At 38.5% G+C, this 8,395-nt stretch overlaps 1 non-coding gene across 1 annotated transcript; it reads right to left on the reverse strand.

The window, feature by feature from the left end:
• Positions 1-641: 641 nt before the first annotated feature.
• On the reverse strand, positions 642-714 carry TRNAF-GAA. The gene has a single exon. It is a non-coding gene; the product is annotated as a tRNA-Phe (tRNA).
• Between the last annotated feature and the right edge of the window lie 7,681 nt (positions 715-8,395).

The following is an 8,395-nucleotide window of genomic DNA, read 5'->3' on the forward strand; positions in this document are numbered from 1 at the left end:
ATATATATATATATAAAAGCTTCTAATCCCAAAAACAAAAAGATTAAACATGCCCACAGCCTGGTTAAGGCCCGATTAAGATCCGTTTATAAGCAAAGATGCCCACAATTCGATTATAGCCCGAAACTCGACCTAGCCTGATCCAAATACTTACACGATAGATCACGGTGTAGGGTTTAAACACCATGAGGCTTGGCTAGGCCCAACCGAGCCTGACCAATTAACACCCCTAGTGTTATATAGTGAGTGCAATTCCATGTCCAGAAATGAGGGGTTTAGTGATAAACTTATGGCAGAAGGGTTTTTCCAACATGAAGTTTGAACTTTTAAATTGAACACTATGAACTTCGCTGCCTCCTATGTATGATATTGTATTATCGTATCTCATTGGAAAAAAAAAATCTCTCTAAAGAAACCCTTGAAATCTTGAATTCCAACTACTTGGAAAGCTCAACCAATTGAAATTCAAGCTGTTTGATTGTTACTATAGGCGGGCTTGATTTATAAATGAACTATCAGGGGAAAAGAAATGATCATCCAGAGGGTTAAAGGAATTATTGATGTCACAGCAAAAATAGGATCCGGGTCTGGGTGTGCTTAGTTGCTTACTGCTTGGGTCACATGGTGGGAAAAAGATTTATTGCGGTGAGCGTGGATCGAACACGCGACCTTTAGATCTTCAGTCTGACGCTCTCCCAACTGAGCTATCCCCGCGAAATAACATTATTCATAACAAAAGTGTCCTCATCCATACAAATGAAAAAAAAAATAGGTTATAAAAAAGCAGGAGTGCGAGCTGGGAGTTTAGACTTGGGCTAGCTTTCTAGTTTCCATTTTTTTAATAGTTTTTTTGGTAGAACTTTGTTATAATTTGCTAAAAATATTATGGGTAAATGTATCAAGCTTGAGTTTCTCTTCCACTACCAAGGTTCAAAATCCAGGTATTGGACTCGGGATTGGTCATGGGTCAATACTAATTTGAATTGGTCAAACTCAATTTGGATCAGTAAAAAATGACCAAAATTCAGGTTTTTCTAGATCGGGCTTAGATCTGTCAAATATATTAGTAACATATTAAAAATCGGTACAAATCAATACAAATTTCAAAATAAGGGTCAAAAAACCCAAAATATCGATCAAAACCCTAAAAAAATGGCAAGTATTGGATCAGTTCGCCGATCCAGGGAACGATCTAGGAATACCTTGACGGGTTGGTCTAATCTCGGGATTGGTCATAGCTCATATTAGGGTGTCAATCGGTCAGTTCAGTCCGGTTTTTTTGGTTTCAGTGTGGCTTTTAGAGAAACCGAAACCGAACCAATAAGTAATTTTCGGTTTCGACTCGATTTCGATTTCGGTGCAGTTTGGTTTCGTGTCGGTTTCGATTTATGATAATGTGTTGATAGCGGTTTGGTACTAGGTTTTTTTAAATAAGTTAGGTTCAGTTTTTGCCTATTTTCTTCTCTTTCTCTTTTCAACTACATAAAATATTTCATTAGCCCCACACTTAAAAAGGAGATCAATGGAACAAGCATTCTTACAAATCAATTTTCCTATTTTCATAACCTCATACTCATTGATTTGTAACAATTTTCCTTACAACCATAAATTTGCTCATTAATATTGAAATCAATTCAAATACTCATAATCTTATATTCATTATTTTTTTATCGATTTCATTAGGTTCGATTTTTGGTTTGTTATCGGTCGATCCAGTGCAGTTCAGTTTTTAGCCGGTCTTGCCATACCCCAGTCCAAAACCAATCCAATAAGGATCAGTTCGATTCGGTCTCGGGTTTTTTCGATCGATTTTGACCGATCTTAACGGTTCGTGCTAGGATTTGACACCCTTAGCTGATACCGATTCGATCCAAGATTACGAACCATGCCTACTATTATGGAAATGACCACTTGCCGTCCCAAGTCCCCATCCCACCCCACCCTCTCCAGACTCCATTGGCCACAGCTGTTAGTTCCATGAAAGCTAGCAACTTGTTCAACCCTCTTCCAAAAATCGATTTCTATTTTACATTTTTTTGGGAAAATTTTATGGACACCCCCTGTAAGTATAGGAAATATCACAGACATCCCAAACTATGTCAAAATATCAACCTTCCCCCTGACGTTAAGCATAGTTAGTTCTCAAACTTGAAATGTCCATTTTAAACCCCAAATACTTGTTTAAATAAATAAATAAAGAATGAAATCCCATCCTCCCATCTTCTTCAACTTTCCTTCCTTTTTTTTTTTTTTCTTAAAATATCAACTTTAGGATTTGCAGGTCACCGCGGACCGCAAATGGCAGAAACTTAACCGCCCTTGGCCGATTGTCAAGCAACCGCAGGCTAGCAGCCCTCTCGGCCACAGGTGATGAGTTTATGTGTAGCAGGGGTATTCAGGCCTCGGATAAGGATTGAATGATGGACGAACTCCATATCCATGTTGAACTGCCGTCGTCGAGGGTTCTCTCCCTACACTGCTGAAAAAACTAATTTGATGAGTGGGAAAGAAAAAACACGAAAACATTATAGAATCGAGAAAACTCAGAAAACAGTGATTTTTATGTGTAGCAGGGGGATTCAGGCCTCGGATGGCGCCCAAGTTTTGGTTGAGTGTAAGTCCTAGGGTTTCTTGTGAATCCCCAAAATAATGGTAGGATCTGATTAACAGATCCGCCTGAAGTAAAAAAACACTATTGCTGAAACTGGGACACACAACAGGGGAGCCGCAAGTCTTAAATCAGAGAATAATAAAGCTTCTAATAACAGGGTTTGAATATCAATAACAGGAATAGGATCAGAGATATTAAACCAACTCAAATCAGAGATTAAACAATCGACTGATAGGGATAACAGTACCCTTTTTTTTCGCCCAAAAAACAGAGTATGAATGAATAAGAGTTAATGGTTACTTGTCAATTATTAATTAGCAGAATGGAACAAGAGTTAGCCACACTGTTAAAAGACATGAATAATTTATCAAATCATTAGAAGTATCTCTACCAGGGATGAGATTTCAGATAGAGAGAGTCTCCGTTCAGGGAAGGAAGGAAGTCCTTCTTTTCTCTTTCCTCCCTCTCCAGTTAAAAGCTCAAATCCATTGGAATTATCAGGCAAATAACTCAACAACAAGCCTCACAATCGTTTTCAGAGTGGGATGAATGCAAAAACTCTTGAAGATTCCATTGAAACATATGAAAGAAAACCAAAAAAGGAAAGGATTTTGAGATGGATAGAGTAAACCAGAAAAAGAAAGGATTTTTAGATGGTGAGAGAAAACCAAAAATAGAAAGGATTTTGAGATGGAGAGAGGTTTTCTGATTTTTGACCCTTTTTTTGTTTTTTTCGCAGCCCCGCTGTCTAAGTTACAAAGTCGACTGTCGATGTCGCTCATGATCCACTGTGCTGCGCCGCTGCTTCTGACAGACGTTGGAGGGAGTTGAGGGACAGAGGGGAAGAGAGTACTAGGGTTAAGAAGGTAAAACCACAACCAAAAGTTTCCTATGGTTAGGATAATTTCGTCATTATAGAATAATTAAAAATGACTTAACTGCATAGACCTAATGAAATAGACTAAGTTAAAATAATATTAGAAAGTAAGAATTATTTGTGATATTTTGACATAGTTTGAGATTTCATATACTTACAGTATCCGTAAAATTTTCCTTTTCTTTTTTTAATGTCATTTGAAATTGTGTCTCATTGTTTATAGGTCTGAAGGTTTTTTTTTGGTACCTCTATATGATTATTATTATTATTAGCATGTGGAGACGTGCTATTGATCTTTTATGGGATAGGTTGGGATTCAAAGTGCATTTCTGTCAATATGGAGGGTTGGGTTTGACTTGATTTTCATTTTATCATTTAAAGTCAACAGCATCTTGCCGAAATCTACTCAACTTTAACTAATTTTTTAGATTTGGATTTGTATTTTAATTTTTTTTTAAATTATAGAGTATATATATCTCTATCGTTTTCATTTAAGTTGATTTTCTCATTTTCTTTAATTGTTACATGTAATTAAAGGAAAAGAGATTGTTGTTGGATCATGAAGTACTTACAATAGCGTGGGGTCAATGAGAGTTCACATAGAGGCATCAACATAGATGTGATTTTTAATTTCATTGGTGATAAGGTGGTACTTTCACGTGCTCATGCCTGGTGTAGGGTCCATGTGACCAAATAGTATTCTTTTTTTTCTTTAATTAATATGTGGGAAAAAGATCCCCGCTCTTTCACATTATGAGTTTTTTTTTTTTTTTTTTTTGGAATTGGGAGCTTTATATATATATATTTTATATAGAGGGGTGGGGGGATCGAACCAAGGAGGGGATAAGGTACAAGCCAGGAGACTCGAACTCGAGACATCCTGGTGAACATGGGCATGAAGCGCACTACGGCTCACCAACTAAGCTGGTCAGTTGTTGGTCTTGCACAATCCTTTTTCTCATCAAGAACCGTGTAGGCCCTCATACAGAATGAAATTATTTCTCATGCCGTGATTGTTGTGGCATAAGAGATTTTCCATGTCTTATCCACAATTTTTCTGAATTATTTTCATCTAATTTCTGATTTTAGAAAAAAAAATTTTCTTAATTTTAGATTTGCAAGATTTCATTTGAGTTACTCAAGTAACCTCATTTTATACCAAACTTTAGTCTGATGAAACAATATATTATTTGGACATTCGAACAGACTCTGAGATCAAATAACCACATCTGAGATCAAATAACCACATTATCACCATGGTTTATCCTCTAGGGGAATTTTAGTCATTTTCTCTGAATGATTTTCAATGTTGGCAAGACTATAGGCAGTCCCCTAAGTCCAAACATAAAACCTTTTCTTGGTCCTAAAGAGGTAATTATCATTGACGAGACACCTTCTGTGATTATGTGATTATAAAAGGAGGCATATACAAAACCCGAACCCCTGGAGACAAAATAGCAGAGTGAGCCTTTCTTTTATGAAAATTTACCTTTGTGGTTCTTATTATTTGCGCAAAAGAACAATACTTGGTCGTGTGGTTCCTGTGCCCAAACAAACAAGTGCGTGAAAATTACTGCCCAGCCCCTGTTGAAATTGAAAATCTTATCTTTGTTGATACCCGTGTACATTCTCATTGGCTCCCATGCTGGTGTAGGGGCTACATGACCATGACCAAACAGTGATCTATTGCCCCTACTATATAATATATGAACCCCAGTCTACTACTCTCTTCCATAACCAATGTAAGACTACAGAGTTCCCACTACTCGAGATTTTTCGGAAATCAATGTAAAATTATTTATGTATTATAAAGAAAAAGATATTTTGGTAATATATATTACAAATAAAGAAAACTAACATTCATTTCTAAAATCAGGATGTCATTTTCCCGAAATAATAATAGTGTCTTATTTTAAAATTTACCGTGAAATAGACGGAGCTTAAGTAGCAAATAATTCTAAACCGACCCCCCCGCCCCTTAAAAAAAAAAAAGAGTAGCAAATAATAATGTCACACGACATGAGCTATTAAAATATTAAAATGGAAGAGATAATTATTGGGTGGTCATTGAATATTAATGAAGTGATTAAGGATTTATTTAATTACATTCTTAAACTCAAATTGTCAACACCTTGGTTTAAGAGATGATCTCTGATTCGAGTCTCATAGGCTGAGGCATACTTGCACATTTTTTTGCCACAACATTAACCTAATGTTCTACCAAAAAAACATTAACCTAATGTTGATTTGTAAACAGACCCATAATCTCAATTCTCAAATCATGTGTAATCTTAGTATTCAATTCAATGTGCATCTTTTACCAAAAATAATAATAATAAGGGGGAGTGTTCTTTGTGAGCTAAGTGCGTACGCTGGCATCTCGAGGGTGGGGCAGTCATTTTGCACCCCATTATATGATTATATCTGAGCATGGCCTGCACCCCACAAAGAACATTTTCCCTAATAATAATAATAATGTGGTCCTGTGGCTCGCCCAAGATTGAAACTACCTCACATGTTTTAGTGTTGGGGGGGGGGGGGGGACTGCATCAAAGGTTTGGGATTTCTTCTCTCGTTTGATCCAGCTGGAAAACGTTGTGTGGCAGGAGGCGAGGAGTAGATTATTGTTTTGGCAGGGCAATGCGAGCAATAGAAGCCTGTGTGGCATTATAATTAGTTTGGTCCCAAATTTTATCTTGTGGCAGTTATGGAGGGAAAGGAATAATAGGAGAAATGGGGAGAAAGCCCGGTCTGCCAGGATGATTATTGAAGGGGTGAAAGGGTGGATCCATGATTTACCACTAGGCTTTGGTGGTAAACCTCCATCTCTCCTTGATACGATGGTGCTCCAGTTCTTTGGCTTATCGCATCAACCTTCTTTGGGTAAACCCCCTCTCCCGGTTTACTGGTGCCCTCCTTTCAACTCCTTCAAACTTAACATTGATGGTGCTTGTAGGGGGAACCCTGGGATGGGGGGGGGGGGGAGGTGCTATTATTCGTGATGGTGATGGGAGCATGGTAGTAGCCTGTGCTAGGTTCTATGATGAGTGCACCAACACCACAACAGAGATCCGAGCCTTAAGGGATGGCCTTGACCTATGTCGGAGGGGGGGGGGTCTTCGGAACGTGTATGTGGACTCCGACTCGCCTGCAGTCATCCGTAGTGTGGCCAACAGAAAGTGTGAGTCATGGGTGGCGTGGTATTGGTTTCAAGAGACCTTGAGACTGGTGGATGAAATTCAGCCGGTGTTATTGTTCACGTTTAGAGAAGGCAATAGAGCTGCAGACTGGCTTGCGATTTACGCCTACAACACGAAGGGTGACATGAATTTTAGAGATGATCATGACCTCCCGCGAGAGTTGCAGAGGTTGGTTCGTGAGGATGCTTTGGGTTTCCCTGTAATAAGATTTTAAGCTTAGGCTGTGGGTTTATTTCAACTTTAGAGGTGCTGAATGTTTGTAGCCTACTTGGCTAGGGGTTGGGGTAAGGCGGGATGTCCCCCCCATTGTATTTTTTATCTTTGATTTATCAATAAAATGTTAGGGGCTGCCCCAAGTCCTAGAGAAGTTCGGGTTAAAAAAAAAAAAAATAAAAAAATAATAATAATAATAATGTGGTCCTGTATCGTCATAAAATCTCAAGCCAAGATACGAGCCTTTGCTCTAAATGATTAGTTTTTTTATTTTATTTTAGGGGACGAGATTCATTCATGGGAGATTCCTCCCAGGATTCGGCTCCTCTCCAGTGCACTTGTGCGTTGGACGGTGTCCAACGCACATCGTGTGACTGGGGAGCTCCGATCCAAACAGCCGCATGCATCCCGATGCAATGGCAGCTGGATCGAGGCCTCCCCAGTCAGACGATGTACGCTAGACATCATCCTGCGCGGGAGAGGAGCTCAATGTTTCCTCCCATCGATGATTCATGGAATAGGTTGGTGGTTTTGGTATTTTAATGGGGTTTTTGTCCTCATCGAGTGGCTTTGTGTGCGATCGTGCATCGCATAAATCTTTTGCTTTTATCTTATTTGTTATTTTTTTGGGAGAAAGAACGTTACCATGGGGAGCGGCGATCATTTGCGTGCCTCTGTTTTTGACACAACAACTAGATACCGCACGTGCCCAGGTAGCATTCTCTCCCCCCCCCCCCTATTTTTTTAATAAAAAAGGACAAATACCCAATGTAAATACCCACTATCTAAATTGTCAACCACATTTCAAGTTTGTGCTTAAATTAAGTGAACATGATACAGATCATTATTGTCTCCTGTTCCCTGTCCATACAGTGGTCCAGTTCCTCTCATCAGAGGGTGGGAAATGGTGACCTAACCCCCTGCCCGAACACACTACCCGAGGGAGGTTAAAACGTCATTTCCGCCTTCTTATAAGAGGAATTGGACCACTGTACCGGGCAGGAAATAGGACAGGAAAAAAATTCACATGATACCATTATAATCTAGTCATGCATTAATTTCCACTCATCACACCCTTATCAATTTAATGTTTCAAAATTGTTAGCAAATTTTTTTTTTTGGTAGAAAAAATTGTTAGAAAGTTAATACCTAAATAACCTGGACTTCGAATAAGACCCTTATAAATGATTTCATTTTACCCCAAAAAAAAAATAAAAAATGGTGGACCATATCACTAAAGTAATTACACATCTTTGAAATAAGGAAAAAAGAACGCAACTTTGGGATTTTAGAAACGATTGTGTTTTTAATTCTATTAAGCCTAATCCTCTCGTTGTATGACGGAGGATAGAACAATGGTTGATGGATCTCCATATCGCTCCCCTATTACTAATTTGGATGTAATTTCAACTACTGATGTGGCTATTTTTAATCTCACTAGGCTTGATTTACCCATTCTAGATTTTCCTGTTTTGTTATGCACAGGGTCTGATT

This window comes from Telopea speciosissima, chromosome 7 (genome assembly GCF_018873765.1).
Source record: "Telopea speciosissima isolate NSW1024214 ecotype Mountain lineage chromosome 7, Tspe_v1, whole genome shotgun sequence".
NCBI classification, from domain to species: Eukaryota; Viridiplantae; Streptophyta; class Magnoliopsida; order Proteales; family Proteaceae; genus Telopea; species Telopea speciosissima.